Below are 17,938 nucleotides of genomic sequence, written 5' to 3'. Positions count from 1 at the left end.
ACTATATTATCTCGAGAATATAATTTAAATTATAATTCTTGAACTAACTTATCCTACATGGGAAGTGGGATAAAATAATTCCAAATTTGATAGGAAGGTGGAATATTTAGGTTTCAGTGTGGAGTTAGATCTATATTGCCAACACAATACATATAAATCTAATCGCAAACTTAATTGTGGGATATTTCATCTTATCTAGCACACCAAACGATCCTATTACTCAAGGCATTTGCTTAACCCTCATCCCTTATCTTTCCATCACATAGAGAAATCACATCACCTACGATGGGCTTTTGTGACATTTTTTCTTTTTAGAGAGACATCTGATACATTTAGAACACACTAATCTAGATTTGGATCACATAGATTCCATTAAAGGGGAGAATATTCCTTAACGGGGTTTCTTCATTTACAAGGTTCTAATGAGACATTGGTTACGAAGGAAGGCATTTCATCCATCTGATCACACCCCTTGATGATCCACACCAATAATAAAAGGAAGGAAAGTTGTGTAGAGCTAGGGTCAATCACCTCACAAAACCTGAAAGAGGTGATATTGGTTGAATAAATGAATGACTATGAGACTCAATAAACTTTTTATAATGTGTGAGGTTGATTCTTTTTATTTAGTCAAGCATATGAAAATATTCAATAAAGGAATGACTATGAGACTCAAATAAATTTAATCAATTTTAATTTGATATCAGAAAATTTGGACTGTTCATCAAGCCCTTTTTGCCTCACCTTCCTAATAGGAATAGGGGTAATTTACAAATAGGGATAATAAATTCGCCAATCAAAATATTAGGAAACAATATTTTGAATTTCTTCATCGTAGTAAATTTTTCCAACCCAAAATACTAAGATAGAGGAGTACCCTTGACTACAATAAATCTCTTACTGAGTCAATTCAATAGGCTTATTGAAGGGTTCAATTGACATGCATTCAATAGTAATTAAACCAATGAATTCATCAATTATGAGTCAGATACCCTCACATAACTAACATAGAACTAGAATTTTCTCTTACATCCCACTATAGATATGTAATAGAGTCTAGAGTTTACATGTGAATCAAAATTTTATTTTACTTCATCTGTTTATATTGACTTGTCAAGAAGATGATACCTTATTGATTGAAAGGAGGGTTTGAAGCAAAAAGATAGTCTCTAACATACTTGGAAGATGGTTTGTAGCAAATAGGAAGTTTGTTTGACATGGTTAGGAGTGTTGTTGAAGTATAACTAGTGGCTCAATACATAGTTCGAATTAAGAGAGAAGCTCACATCAAGTCCATGAACCAACTTGAAAGAAAGAACTCAACAAAGACACAGAAAGTAGGGTTTTACAGGATGATTTAGGGTAAAATGGTTATTTTATTCTATGTCATGAAAATGCTTGCTTTCTAATGTGAAAAGAAGTAGAATGAACATGAACTAGAATACAAAACTGTTGAAAGTTTGCATAATCTAGACTCCATTAGAGGAAAAAAATATGTACGTCAAATAGAATATAGTTAAAATTACAAAACCAGTACACATTTGATTAATTTTACGATACAGACAAGCCGTTAAAGCACAAGACGACTCCCCCCCTCCCCTCTTATTATATGACAAGAAAATGAGACATCCGATCCTTTTACACATTACTTGCCTGAAACTTGTCATTTCTTTTTCTTTCCAAAATTAACGGTATGACATCATTAGTGAATAACATTTCAAGAATTGTTATGATCTATATTTATTAGTTCATATATTTTTAAAAGAAAGTTTGGAGTTGATGACTCAATTTTCTTTTTTGTTTTTATAATTTTGCATTACTTAAGCATATCACCATAAAGTGTAATGTAATCATAGTATATCTAGTACTCTTTAACCCTCATATTATTCATACTTGCTAATAATTAGTAAAGGTTTGCTACCTCATTAGGATATGTAAAGTAAGATCTAGCCCCTCTTAAGTATATTCATCCTACCAAAAAAAAATTATTTTATTTTATGAATAAAAGACTGCAAAACAATGTGGTATACAATTGTTAAAAAAATCTTTTATTTTTGTAAAGACATATTGTAATGACCCTCCTGGTCATTTCTGTATCTTGCCTTCTGTGTGTCATTTAGACCGTTCCTATAGCGACCCCAAGTCATTTATGATTTGTTGGGACTGACAGTTCGGTCACCTGGTCATTCGTTTGGTTATGGTGCGAGTTTTAGTGTTTTGGAGCTTATGAATCTTGAACGATCATTTTCGATCAAAAGTTCAAGAAGACGACCTCAGAATAGAATTCTGACGGTTCCATCAGCTCTGGAATGGCCAAATTAGGCTAGTACCATAGTTGACACAAGTATCGAGGCCTTCGATGCGAGTTTGGATCATTAGGCATTTTAGCCTTTGAAATTTGGCTTAAGGTTGACTTTGGTCAACATTCTTGGAAAACGCCCTCGGATGAAAATTCCATCAGCACGGTTAGCTCCGAAATGTTGAGTTTAGTCTAGCACGACCTTTCGTTTGACTCCCGAGGCCTCTGGACTCATTCCGTGCCCTCGGTGGATTTTGGTTAAAATGACTTTTGGAAGTGGGACCCACTTTTTATCGAGATGACCTCTGATGGAAATTTTGACTGCGCCGTTGAGTCCAGAATGTCGATTTTAGTAAGGTAGCATATTTGTTTTATTTTGATGAGGTTCCGAACGAATTCCAAGCACCCCATCGGCGACTTTGAAGAATTTAGCCAAAGCTAAAATCTGGTGCAGCTCTTTAGCGACCAGAGTTTGGGCCTTTAACGACCAGCTTTTGGATTTTTAGCGATCAGTTTCGCCCTTTATAAAACTCCAACTTAGCTTTATTCCTCATTTTCTTTAAAGTTCGATAACTTGAGTTTTGGAGCTCTAATCTGGGTGATTCAAAAGGCAAAGTTGTGAGATTTTTCGAGGACAGCTCATTGGTGAGCTCAGAATCTTATTTGGGGTCCCTGTTCGAGGTAAATTTCACAAAATACCTGCTGCCACAACCCCTTTTTTGTGAGCTTGATTTTGGGATTTTTGAGACTTGTTTAATCATCCATTTTAGGTCCGATTTTAGCGATTCCTGAGTCCATTTTGAGGGGTTTTTCGAGGAGAGTGTAGTGGTGTTGTTGGAATTTACTGCAGACCGCCCATTTCCGGTAAATATGCTGAATTAACTATTGTCCCATTTCTTTAGTTCTTGAGAAAAATTTGGGTTTTGGCTGCATGTTGGTTCTGTGTTGTTTCCGATCCCCTAATTGTGTCCCATCATGGAACACAAGTTCGGGGAGGTGTTTAAGAACCTATTTTTGGAGTTAATTCCAGAATTTTCAACGCGGGTCCCACTTTTTCCATTTTGACCCCAAAATTGGTCCGTCTCCGTTTCTTGTGATTTTAGTGTCTAAACGACCGTAATAATGTTGTGACTCTATTTTTGGTAGCGGGGCAGCGTTTTGAAGCCGTTCGGAAAGGAAAAGCTCCGGAGGAGTGATTTTGGGGAGCGCGTGATCGGCCTACAGGTAGTCTACAGTTTCCCTCTCTTAGATTGAGCTCGAGAGTATGAATACATGTTGATTAGTTGGGATTTGAGGCCGAGGGCTTTACGGTATATTGTGATGCATTCGGCGTTGGTTTGAGTTGTGTATTAATGCAGCGTGGCTGGGTTATAGCTTACGCGCCGAGGCAACTTAAGCAACATGAACGCAACTACCCTACCCATGACTTGGAGTTGACGGCAGTATTTTTTGCGCTTAAGATTTGGAGGCACTATCTATATGGGGTTCGTTGTGAGATCTACACTGATCACTTGAGCCTCTAGTACCTTATGAGTCAGAGAGACCTTAATTTGAGGCAACGTCGCTGGATTGAGCTCCTGAAGAACTATGACCTCTCTATTATCTACCATCCAGGCAAGGCGAATATAGTAGCGGACGCCTTGAGCCGGAAGGCGAGGAGTATGGGTAGTCTAGCTTTCCTTTCTGTTTAGGAGCGATTGTTGGCTTTGGACATCCAGTCCTTAGCTAACCGGATGATCAGACTTGATATTTCAAATTCCAGGCGGGTGTTAGCCTGTGTGGGAGTTCAGTCGTCTTTGCTAGATAACATCTGTGGTTGTCAGTTCGAGGATGAGTCTTTGATGGTACTCAGAGATAAGGTGTTGGCAGGTGATGCTAGACAGACTACCTTAGATTCTGATGGGGTTTTGAGATTTGATGGCCAATTGTGTGTTCCGAGAGCTGGGGTTTGATTCAACTGATTTTGAGCGAGGCCTTTGATTTCAGATATTCCATCCATCCGGGCACGGCTAAGATGTATCGTGATTTAAGGCAACATTATTGGTGGACCGGTATGAGGAGAGATATTGCCGACTATGTATCTCGTTATTTGTGCTGCCAGCATGTGAAGGCCGAACATTTGAGGCCTGGTGGCGAGTTCCAGAGATTACCCATTCCGGAGTGAAATTGGGAGCGTATCACTATGGACTTCATTGTGGGGTTGCCTCGGACTTCTAGAGATGTTGATAATATTTGGGTCATCGGGGATCGATTGGCCAAGTCAGCACACTTCCTTCCTGTTCACACTACTTTCAGTGCCGATAAGTTGGCTCGTATCTACATTAGGGAGGTGGTTCGTCTTCATGGCGTGCCTATTTCTATCATTTCAGATTAGGTTTCACAGTTCACTTCTAGCGCTTGAAGGGCTTTTTAGGAAGAGTTGGGCACTTGTGTCCACCTTAGCACAACTTTTCACCCACAGACGGATAGCCAGTTAGAGCGTACTATTCAGGTCCTTGAGGATATATTGCGGGCCTGTGTTATGGATTTTGGAGGTCAGTGGGACCTATTCTTGCCTTTAGCGGAGTTTGCGTACAACAACATCTACCACTCTAGTATTCAGATGGCCCCGTTCGAGGCCTTATATGGTAGGCGTTGTCGCTCTCTAGTTGATTGATTTGAGTCTACAAAGTCTAGGCCGTGTGGTACAGATTTGCTTTAGGAGGACTTGGATCAGGTAAGGGTGATTCAGGATAGGCTCAAAATGGCTCAGAGTAAACATCAGAGTTATGCGGATCACAGGCATCGGCCGTTGAGGTTTGCAGTTGGCGATCGGGTATTTCTCCGAGTATCGCCCATGAAGGGCCTGATGAGATTCGGGAGGCGAGACAAGCTTAGCCCCAGGTATATATGCCCTTTTGAGATTTTGAGAGTAGTTGGCGAGGTTGCCTATGAGTTAGCTTTACCTCCAGCACTATCGGCGTGATGAGATGCTGGAGCAGTTCCCCAGCTTATTTGAGCCCTCAGGTATATCCTTATCCTTTCTTTCGCGGACGAAAGTCCTTTTTAGTAATGGATATTGTAATGACCCTCCTGGTCATTTCTTTATCTTGCCTTTTATGTGTCGTTTAGAGCATTCCTGTAGCGACCCCAAGTCATTTATGACTTTCTAGGACTGACAGTTCGGTCACATGGTCGTTCGTTTGGTTATGGTGCGAGTTTTAGTGTTTTGGAGCTTATGAACCTTGAACAATCATTTTCAATCAAAAGTTCAAGAAGATGACCTCAGAATAGAATTTTGACGGTTACATCAGCTCCGGAATGGCCAAATTAGGCTAGTAGCATAGTTGGCACGAGTATCAAGGCTTTCGATGCGAGTTTGGATCATTAGGTATTTTAGCTTATGAAATTTGGCCTAAGGTTGACTTTGGTCAAACTTCTTGGAAAACGCATTCGGATGAAAATTTCGTCAGCTCGGTTAGCTCCAGAATGTTGAGTTTAGTCTAGAATGACCTTTTGTTCGACTCCCGAGCCCTCTGGACTCATTTCGTTCCCCTCGGTGGATTTTGGTTAAAATGACTTTTGGAAGTGGGACCCACTTTTTATCGAGATAACCTCTGATGGAAATTTTGACTACGCCATTGAGTCCAGAATGTCGATTTTAGTAGGGTAGCATATCTGTTTTATTTTTATCGGGTTTCGAACGAATTCCTAGCACCCCGTCGGATACTTTGAAGAATTTAGAAAAAGTTGAGATCTGGTGCAGCTCTTTAGCGACCAGAGTTTGGGCCTTTAACGACCAGGTTTTGGATTTTTAGCGACCAGTTTCGCCCTTAATGAAACTCCACAGTTGAGCTTTGGAGCTCTAATTAGGCGATTCAAAAGGCAAAGTTGTGAGATTTTTCGAGGACAACTCGTGGGTGAGTTCGGAATCTGATATAGGTTCCCCATTCGAGGTAAATTTCACAAAATACCTGCTGCCACAACCCCTTTTTTGTGAGTTTGATTTTGAGATTTTTGAGACTTGTTTTCTCATCCATTTTAGGTTCGATTTCAGCGATTCCTGAGTCCATTTTGAGGGGGTTTTTTAGGAGAGCATAGTGGTGTTGTCGGAATTTACTGCAGACCGCCCATTTCCGGTAAATATGCTGAATTAACTATTGTCCCATTTCTTTAGTTCTTGAGAAAAATTTGGGTTTTGGTTGCATGTTGGTTCTGTGTTGTTTCCGATCCCCTAATTGTGTCCCATCATGGAACACAAGTTCGGGGAGGTGTTTAAGAACCTATTTTTGGAGTTAATTCCAGAATTTTCAACGCGGGTCCCACTTTTTCCATTTTGACCCCAAAATTGGTCCGTCTCCGTTTCTTGCGATTTTAGTGTCTAAGCGATCGTAATAATGTTGTGACTCTATTTTTGGTAGCGGGGCAGTGTTTCGAGGCCGTTCGGAAAGGAAAAGCTCCGGAGGAGTGATTTTGGGGAGCGTGTGATCGACCTACAGGTAGACTACGATTTTCTTCTCTTAAATTGAGCTCGAGAGTGTGAATGTATGTTGATTAGTTGGGATTTGAGTTAGTAGTTATTGAATCATGCATTGGTGTTTAGAAATCATGTTTTGGCCTTTTTCGGGAATTATCGAGTAATTGTGAGCATACTAAGTGTTACTAATTGATCCTTTCGCTATGTGGAGTGCTTGTATGCTTAATTACTGTTTATTTGAAGCATGTTGGGCCTTAGTTTTGGTTTGACTAGGACTTGCCTTAGAAATGCATGATTCGGAACTGATAGGCCTTAGTTTTTCCCCGACGTCGCTCGGCTGACTTAGATCCCTGTAGACTGGTGTAGCAGACTGGTGTCTGATAGTTTGGGCCGTAGTTAGGCGATATGCTTGCTCCGACGATAGTTATCCTTATTTTCCCGATGTTACGACTTCACGAGTTACGTCGGCGACACTAGTTCTGCTTCGCGATTTGAATTTGATTTTCAATTCGGTTCTAAGGACTTACATTGATTGACTAAGTGTGTACGGCGTTCTACGAACATTTATGAGCATGGATCGATTAGGACTCTTTCAGCAGCTACATTGGCAGCTTTATAGAGCATTCGGTTTAAGGTCCGGCCTCTATCGCCGATATACTTATAAAGAGCATCCGGTTTAAGGTACAACCTCTATCGCCCAGGTACTTATATAGAGCATCCGGTTTAAGGTCCGACCTCTATCGCCCAGATATATATAGAGCATCCAGTTTAAAGTCCAACCTCTATCTCCCAGGTACTTATATAGAGCATCCGGTTTAAGGTCCGACCTCTATCGCCCAGATACTTGTATAGAGCATCTGGTTAGAGGTCCGACCTCAGTTACTTGATACATGTGATTGGTTACTTGGGTACTTTTGGTGAGCATCCGGTTCGAGGTCTAACCTCCGTACTATCAGATTCTACTAATTGGGGTTGAGATTCTGGTTCGATATTCTTCGTTCTTGAGTTCTCATATGCACTTCTCTTTAGTTATAGTTATTCTGTGTGCTCGTCGGGTTTATGGGAGTCCATTCGGGTTTTTAACTAAAAATTGCACACGAGTGTACCTTCTGGGCTTATGGGGGTCCAGTTAGGTGTAGTTAGCTTATAGATTACTTTAGTTAGTTCTTTCTACACTCGTGTGCATTTCATTGTTACTTAGATTTCCGCTCTTGATCTCTGTTTGTGTTATTCCTTCTTTTCATATTGCCTTTACTTTTCAAGTTCAATCGGCCTATGATGTCTATTGGGTACCTACTGTTTTGGTACTCATGCTATGCTCTCTGCATCTATTTCGTGATGCAGGTCCGAGCACCAATGGCCAGCGTTGATCCATTTTGGAGTAGTCTGATCCGGAGATGGGGTTGATCACACGACGTTTTGTACTATTTCAGTCTCCATCTGTATATATAGACTTGTCTTTTACCTTTCGAGACAGTCCAGTCTTTGTGGTCCACTTTTGGGACTTGTACTCGTTTTGTTAGTAGCTTTGTACTAGTGACTTCCAGGTTCTGGGAGGGATCTTTATTTGTATTTATGTTTTGGGTTGCTTCCGTTTGTTTATATTGTTATCTTAAAATTTTGCCTACTCTTGTTTAGTTTATGCCCTCAGACCCATTACTTGTTGTTCCGGGTTACGGGTTGGTTTACCTACTGGTGGGTTATAGTAGGTGCCATCATGATTCGAGGAATCGGATCGTGCCATATATCTANAGGAATCGAGTCGTGACATATATATATAACATGAAAGAGTTATCAAGATTGAAATATTTAACTGTTAAATAACTCAATTATACCCTCTAATTAGTCGAAATTGTTCATTGATTAAAAGTCATGTTATTAGAAAACCGTAATTCTCTCGTAAAATCAAGTTTGGAAAGCGTCCTAATATGTTATCATTTCTAGATGTCCACAAAGAGAAATTGTTCAAAACAAGATGATGTAATTAATTAAGTCCCAATATATTTCATTAATTAATTTTTATAATAATAAGTCATAACACAACTTTACAAAGTAGATCCAAATTCAATTTGTTCAACAATCGTTACATTTTATACAAATCACTTAAGAGGCTATCACACATATAGTCAGTCCCAGTGTTTTAAAAGGCGGGGCGTGAGGCGAGGCGTTTTATACAGTACAGGACGAGAAGCCATGGATCTACTGGGCATAATCTCATGTATATTCAATTTTATAGTTTTATTACTAATAAAATACGCAAAAGTAAACCTTTCAATGATTTTACAAATATTTTTTTATAAATAACTGTTATAGAAATTATATTATTGATTTTTGTTTAAGATAAGTATAAATAATCAATAATGAAGAAAATAAGTATTATAATTACTATTTGATAAATCATTACACCAATAATAAAAAATATGATTTAAAGCAAAAAAAGTTTAAAAAATTAATTAAAAATGCCCGGCGTACGTTTTTACTCCTAGGACTTACGTTTTTATGCTTGAGGCTTACGCGTCAAGTTTTAGAACTTACGTCTTATGGATCTACGTCTTTAATTTACGCCCCGGAGCATTTTTGATACGCCCTGCCTAGAAACTCGCCCCAAAAACGTTTTTGAAAACACTGGTCAGTCACATGAAATTTCATCAACAATCAAAAGGAAAAAATAATTCTCTATTTCCTTTTTGAAATGGAAATGAATGAATAAAATGGTAAGAATTAAATCGCACACAAAACATAGAAATAAACAATCAATTTTGAATAAATCAAAATTCCAATTATAAGATACCTACATCTTGAATATTAAAACTAACAAAAATTATATAAAATTGAAAATCAATAATGCTACACATGTATAACGTATGTACCTGCTCATTTGTTTCATAAAGTAATGAATCGGAGTTATTCATATTTTCCCCAATTTTTTCCTCTCTAGAGTGTTTCAATTTTCTGAAAATTGTATTTGAAGAAGCCACATAGAACTACTTGTAGGATTTTATTGCTAGTGTATGTTTACTAAATTGGCAAGACAACAATTGAAGTAATAAAGACAATTGTTTTAGTCAAATGTTTTTTTGTTAGAAGAACATAAGGAAAAATGGACCCCTAGTTTTCTAACTGTCTGTTATATTTCAAGAGACAACGGAGATATGTTCGATGAGATAGTGTGGAACACTTCTTCCAGCTTTACCCTTGCGATGAGAAGCGATGAATCCAAGACAGATTTTTGAGTTGGTAGAACATAGAATTTTGAGGTCAAATTATATGTATGTAATGGACAATATTGTCATTTCATTTTGCTTATCAAATAGTGTGAACATGGAAAGATTTTGTAACTCTATGAAATTTTTCCCTTATCTATTCTAGTCCTCCATTTAAAGTTTTTTTCCTAAACAATCCTATAGGTGAAGTCAAGCTTTCTCACTTTAAAGTTTCTCCAAGTAAGGCATTTGCACACATTTATGATTTATCCATGTATGAGGTAATTAGATTTAGTAAAATTGAAATCAAGGCAAATTATTAATTGTGTTTTAATTTTGATTTTTAATTACTAAAAAGGAAAGAAAATAAAAGGAAGAGGTAAATCATTGATTCTCTCTTTACAAGCTTGTTAATGATTCAACAATATTGTCTTGAGACGGATCTCATAATTTAAGTATGTGATTAATGGTCATTGGATCCACAGATAATTATTTAGGTTGAAACTTGTTAACGTGTCAACAAAGTCGTACAATGTAAATTAATAAAAAACAAATTACATATAAAATATAGAAATACACTTAATCACGCAAGTTATTTGAAAATTCCATGTGCATTTTTGTCATCATTGACAAATATATATATATCACGTTAAAGATGTTTTGGCTGACTTATCCCAAAATATAGTTCTCAAATATTTTTAGAAGAAATTAAAAACCAAATTGAAAAAACCTAAAGTTTAAGAGGACAAAAAGGATAAGAAACCAATCTTTTCTTGGCTTGGGACTAGGATCTTCCTTTAATAATAAAATACATATAAATAAAGTGTTAAGAGATAAAATGTGTTGTGAAGACAAAAAAAAAGAAAGTCAAAATGAGTAGATTTATGCCTCATTTGGTGGAAGATTATGCACCCTTTCCTACTAAATTGTAACCCTTGGTGCCGTTCGTGCTACGTATTAGTGCAAGGATTAACTCAGTTCTCATCTGAAACTTTTATTAATCAAAATCTTAATATGAAGAGCTTTTTGAAAGCAAATGTTTTAATCACTCCTAGTAAGTTTAGGCAAATATGAATTAGTAGACTTTATGGATGATTAAAGAAAAGAGAAACAATTTTAGCTATGCCTAACTATTGGGTCGGTTCGATCTGAATTCGTCCATTAAAGGTCATCCTTAATGGTCTCGATTCTAGGCCAAATTGGGTTGCCGTTAGGTCTGATTTAGGGGCTAGGATTTTGGGAGAAAATACTATCTGACCCAACCCTGGCCTCGTAAGGGGTTAGTCAAGTGTAACGAATTGAACTAATATTTTTTTCTTACTGTGTTGTAACTTTGTATTAATATTTGAAATTATTAAACTTTATACTTTGTAAGAGGACAAAAACTATGAATAAAACCTCAAAGGGTTAATGAGCCTTCAATTTTATTCATTGATAACTTTACAAAAAAGACTTTGGATTACAGTCTACACTCAAAAAAACAATATAGAAGTAATATCAACAAAAATATTATATATTGATAGGCATTATAGGCCAACTCCCAGTATTGGGACTGAAGTAAAGTACTTGAGAGTTGTTCTTTGCCCGAAGCCCTCCTTCCACTTAGTTAGAAATACCTATAAAGCCGGTTAAATAAGTACAATAACACAATCGATTAACTCCACAACATTAGCGAAATAGATAACCTCATTCCCAACACAATCACTAGACATAAGTTACCAAACAGAATCGTCACAAAATTCTGCAATCAATAAGTAGTCACACATAATCATAATTAGCCAACTTTGTATGCCCAACATTAAATCAAGCGCTATTCAAGAGAAACCGAAAAAAAATCCTTTTAGTTTTAGTTGTTTTTCTTATTTTTATTAGTTTTTAGCAAAAAAATATATAAAAATATGTCATGTAAGAACCTTAACTAAGGTGATAAATGGGAAGCAATCCACAATTAACAGTGTTCAAAGTGACTATGTGCAGATATGAGGGTCGAAAACATCGCAAAAATGAAGACGAGGACGATACACGAAAAATCACAGAATAGGCAGGTCTATTTCTACTCCCTCCTTCCATTAGAAGTTAGAACTCTTGAAAATATCCCTCGTGTTCAACAAAGCTTTAAGTGGTAAGTTTTCTTTATTATTTTTTCAATTTTTCATGCTAAATTCATCCCTCAATTTTCCTTTATGCTTATGTCGAATTTATTGTTGTAATTTTTTATTAAAAGCTTCAAGCTTTCAAGATTATGGCATTGTTTGATTGTAGTATAATAAGGGTCATTTTGATTTTCTAAATAGCTCTAATAATTTCGTCATAGTTAAAACACGATTCTCTACCTACTATAACCTCTTAAATGATTGAATTCAATTGGGAGTCTTCAAGTCAATAATTCATGTTTCTTTTACATTTCACTTTTAATAAGTTTATACATATAAAGTTTAAATCTTAAATACATAATAGCACAAGTTTATGATCGAACAAACTGTAGGAAAACATATATGCACAGCGGAAGCATACTAGAATCTTACTGCTTACATGAATAATAGATAACCAATAATCGTTTATGATAGATCACATAATCATGCTAGAACACATAAACATACTGAAATTTAATTCTATAAATACCTCTTGAAGCGTGAACAGATACCTTCAAGCGAATCCCCAAGTTAGACAGACCTTCAAGTGAATCTACAAGATAGCTATGGTCTTCTACAGTGATCCCAAGTTCACATCTGAACTCTCTCAATACTTGGGTGGGCAAGTATGAATAGAAAAGTAATCAATCTAGGGCAAAAAGAATCCCTAATTATAGAGATTTCTTCACAGTCCAAAGAGGAGAACCAAACACACGTTATTTTTCTTCAACCGAAAAATACATGTTAGTCTTCTTTTTATAAGAAAACTAACGCCTCTCCCCTTTTCCCTTTAGAATTAGTATTCTGAATTCTAGTTAAATATGGGCACTGGAGGGACCACAGAATTAATTATTGAGACTTCCTATTATGGAAATAATTCCAAATAATTAATTTGAATTATTCTTACCATAATAAATTACAAATCATTCCACTAGAAATTGGTAATTGCACTCCTCTATTTATATTTTGTAATTCCCCATTAAACACTTATGTAATTCCCCATGTTAAGATTTCAGATACTAATCAATAAATTAAATTACTGACGAATTTAACTTAATGATTAATTTCTTTTAGAGCACTACTTAACTTATTTCATGTGTCGGATTCATAAATCCACTTGCAAGGTTTGACATGATGAAAACTTATAAGTTTCTCAAAAAGGCATATCAATCAATCTCTATAACGAGACATGGATTTCATCAACTAACTTATTATTTCACCAATATATATTATTATCATCCAACTTACCAAACATATTGACCCATCTCAGAATCTCACCTTTTAATAAATCAAAACGATAATTAATATATACAGATCATAATAGTTATATCAGGATTAAGAATATAAGTACATTTAATAGTTTAGAGAATATGTTTTGTCAGTCAGTCTAAAACAACTATCTCTACTCGGTCCCGTTCAATACATACAAAATGCACTAGCACAAGAAATTAGAACTATACCATTCCCATAATCAAGATAAATTACCTATAATCTTGTGCTACAATCGTACCGATGGCATGTCCAATTTCCATCCTAGATTGTGAACAAAAAACTTTATACTTATAAGAACCGATGATTTAATCCTCTGTGTATAAGCTAAAACTCTACACACTAAATCATCTACTATATAAGTAAATAGACACCATAAACGAATATATGATCTATTAAAATTGAGCAAATATTTATTCTATAATAAATATTATTTCTTAACACCATGGTTAATAGTATATATCCCAACACAAACTACTCATGGTTGAGACAAAGTTGGGATATTGAAAGTCCACATGTATTAGAAATCTTTTTTCATTCTTAAACATCTTTACATAACATCTTTGTTGAGATTTAGTTATCGAGTAATAGAGGTGTCAATAGGGACTAACTCATCTCATTTGGGTTGATCTATATAGGCTCTGGAATTTGATGGGTTAGGTCGGGCTAGTCCATTCTTTTTGTGGGCCAGAAAATGGATAGCCTAACTCACAAGTATGTGGGCAGCGGGATGTGTCAGGCCAACCCACTTTTTTAAAAGTATGATTTTTATAATTTTTTAAATCAAATTATAATTTAAAAATAATATCTTAAATAACGACAATATAATATCACATGGTGTTAGTGTTACTACTTGTTAATCAAATCCACAAATAAAATTATCGATCTTTATAAATATTTATCAAGTTTGATTTCAAGTAAAAGTATAAATAGCTAAGTAGAAATATTAACTTAATTTTATAAACATTATTTGTATTTAAATTTTAATATTTAAAACTTTAAATAGATTTTGAGTTTGGACTCTTGTTATTTTTAATACTTCATTTTATTTGTATTTTTATTTATTTTTTATTTGGCAAATAGGTCGGCCTACCCATACTGCTCGAGCCCAAATCAACAGACTTATTTAGGCCAGACTAAAAAGCCTTTTCTTAAAATGGGCTTCAAAAATCTTAGCTCAACTTTTATTATTAAATCACAAATTAGGCCAGATCAGCCAAACGAACCTAGCCCTACCTAATTTTGTTAGGTACTAAAATATTTTTAAAAATAAATAGACTAATTAGATTTGATAAAATTTGGGTTAGATTGTCTTGATCCGTTCTATAACGCATCACTAAAATGTTTTTGACAGACATCAAACGTTAATTGGTTCATGATTTAGAGTCTAGCAAATATATATAGTGACTGAGACATTTATGAAATACTCCTCCGTCCCATTTTGTGTGACATCCTTTCCTTTTTAGTCTATTCTAAAAAGAATGTCATCTTACTATAATTAGAAATAATTTAACTTTAAAATATCCCGTTTATCTTTAGTAAAATAATTTTCAACTACATAAATATCTAAAAATTGTTTTAAACCATAAGTTTCAATTTATTTTTTTTAAATAACGTGTCAAGTCAAATGGTAAAACATGAATGAGAAGGAGAGAGTAATTTTTTTCCCGATTTGACTACTATGATGGGACTTCTTGGCATCATGCCCGCTGAAACTTAATTGGATCTGATATGGTACCAAAAAAAATAAAAAAATCATATCACTAATGATAAACACATGGAGTTAAAAATTTTCAATAGAAAAGTGTTAAAATATAAGGATGTATTCACGGAGAAATCAACAAGTATCAATATGCACAATTTTCAGCTGAAGGGGTGCCAACCAAGTACTCCTAAAATATATGGCTCCGTCATTGTATATGTATGATAAAATTTGAAAAGATTTTTGATTTTAATTCGATCCGATGCTTAAAATTTACTTCCTACCTAAAAACTCAATTCTATCATTAGATGCACAATTTTATGAAACGGAAAGATGAGTGAAAGCTTAATGTAATAAGTTGTAATTCATAAATTTGTGTCTTGTTATTTCCTCAACTAGCCTCTTCCGTTGCTGAAAGTTTTGTTCTTCCATGGCTATATATCAATATCAAATTATAAGAAGTTTGAAGGGATGTCTCTTAATTTAGAGGGGGGTTTATAGATTTTTTAAAAGGGTTAATTTTGTAATTTTATCCATATCACATAAATTAAAACAAAGTGATCAGTAATGTACGTTATTTGAAAGTTACATAAAAAAAATCATAAATCACAATAATTAATAGCTTAAAACATTTTTTAAAAAAATATGAAAATTTGGATGACTCTCCAATAATTAATAGCTTAAAACATTTTTTTAAAAAATATGAAAATTTGGATGACTCTCCAAATTTCATTTGTGTCACATAAATTGAGACAACAAAAATAACATATATTGGGTCCATTTTAATTTATTTGTCTTATTTTTTATTTTTTTATATTTAAAAATTGCGTAAAAATACTATAAATTATGATAATTGACAATATAAATATGGTTTGAAAAAAATACAAAAAACTCCACTGATTCTTGAAGTGAATCTATCGTAAAAATACCATAAATCATGATAATTGACAACATAAAATATTTCAAAAATGTTGTATGTGGGTAATCTTATTATGCCTTAAATAGCGTCAAAGAAAGTACAAGTTTGTGATAAAAAAAACTTATTCATTTATCCACGCAAACAATCGCTTCAAAAACTCGATTATTAACTCCAAAACATACCATTTATATTATTGGGCTCGTGCTATCTAGTATATATATATATATATATATAGTGACTGAGATATTTATGAAGTACTCTTCTGTCTCATTTTATGTGGCATTCTTTCATTTTTAGTCTGTCCCAAAAATAATGTCATCTTATCATAATTAGAAATAATTTAACTTTAAAATATCCCATTTACCCTTAATAAAATGATTTTCAACTACATAAATATCTAAGAGTTGTTTTAAATCATAAGTTTTAAATTTTTTTTCTTTTTTTAAACATCGTATCAAGTCAAATGGTGCAACAATGAATGAGAAGGAGAGAGTAATTTTTTTCCTGATTTGACTACTACGATGGGACTTCTTGGCATCATGCCCTTGAAACTTAATTGGAGCTGATATGGTACCAAAAAAAATAAAAAAATCATATCACTAATGATAAACACATGGAGTTAAAAATTTTCAATAGAAAATGTTAAAATATAAGGATGTATTCATGGAGAAATCAAGAAGTATCAATATGCACAATTTTCAGATGAAGGGGTGCCAACCAAGTACTCCTTAAATATATGACTCCGTCATTGTATATGTATGATAAAATTTGAAAATTTTTTTTATTTTAGTTCGATCCGATGCTTAAAATTCACTTCCTACCTAAAAACTCAATTCTATAATTAGATTTACAATTTTGTGAAACGGAAGGATGAGTGAAAGCTTAATGTAATAAGTTGTAATTCATAAATTTGTGTCTTGTTATTTCCTCAACTAGCCTCTTCCGTTGCTGAAAGTTTTGTTCTTCCATGGCTTTATATCAATATCAAATTATAAGAAGTTGGGAAAAGGATTAAAAATGCCCTTAACGTATCACAAATAGTTTTAAAATGCCCTCCTTCCACCTATTAGATCAAAAATGCCCTCAACGTTTTTTTAAGGTTCAAAAATACCCTTTTTTAACACCACAATGACATGGCAATGATGAGTCATTTAATAAAACAAATAATTTCATTTTATTGGTCCACATAATTTTTTAACCCAATTTAACTACCCAATCCATCAAGGTAAAAAAAACTCAACCAGTAAACCATTTTAAAAATGAACCCAACCTAACCGGGTATTCCTTCCATTCTTTTCGTCCTTGACCCTCTTCAATACATATCATGTGAGAAACAGATCATTCTCCATTTACACTTTTAGACGAGAAATACTAATGAACACCCATTTGCTTATTTAGTCAAAAAATAAGAGAGTAAAATTAGCAGAATAAGATTAGAAAAAATTGAAATTTTGATAACAATGTGTTAAAACAACCAATTTTGGCACATACTATGAATGACACAAATCAAAAAATGAAATCTTGATAAGTATCCACATACAAAAGTGTGCTAAAATGATTTTTTTTGCCAGACATTATGAGAGACAAAAATAAAAAAATGAAGTCTTATTAAGTACCCACATACATACGAAAATGTGTGAAATTCATCTTTAAAAAAACACATTTTAGACTTACCGAGAATGGACAAAGCCACATTTCTATCTGCAAATGTATTCAAGGATGAAAAGAATGGAAGGTAGGTTGGTATATTTTTAAATGGGTTACTGGGTGGGTTTTTTTACCTAAGATGGTTTGGGTAGTGAAATTGAGTAAAAAATTATGTGGACCAATAAGATGAAACCATTTGTTTCATTAAATGACTCATCATTGTCATGTTATTGTGGTGTTAAAAAAGGGCATTTTTAGACTTAAAAAGAACCTTGATGGCATTATTGATCTAATAGGTGGAAGGAGGGCAT

Source organism: Solanum stenotomum, chromosome 9 (genome assembly GCF_019186545.1).
Source record: "Solanum stenotomum isolate F172 chromosome 9, ASM1918654v1, whole genome shotgun sequence".
NCBI lineage: Eukaryota > Viridiplantae > Streptophyta > Magnoliopsida > Solanales > Solanaceae > Solanum > Solanum stenotomum.
This window is presented reverse-complemented; position numbering follows the sequence as displayed.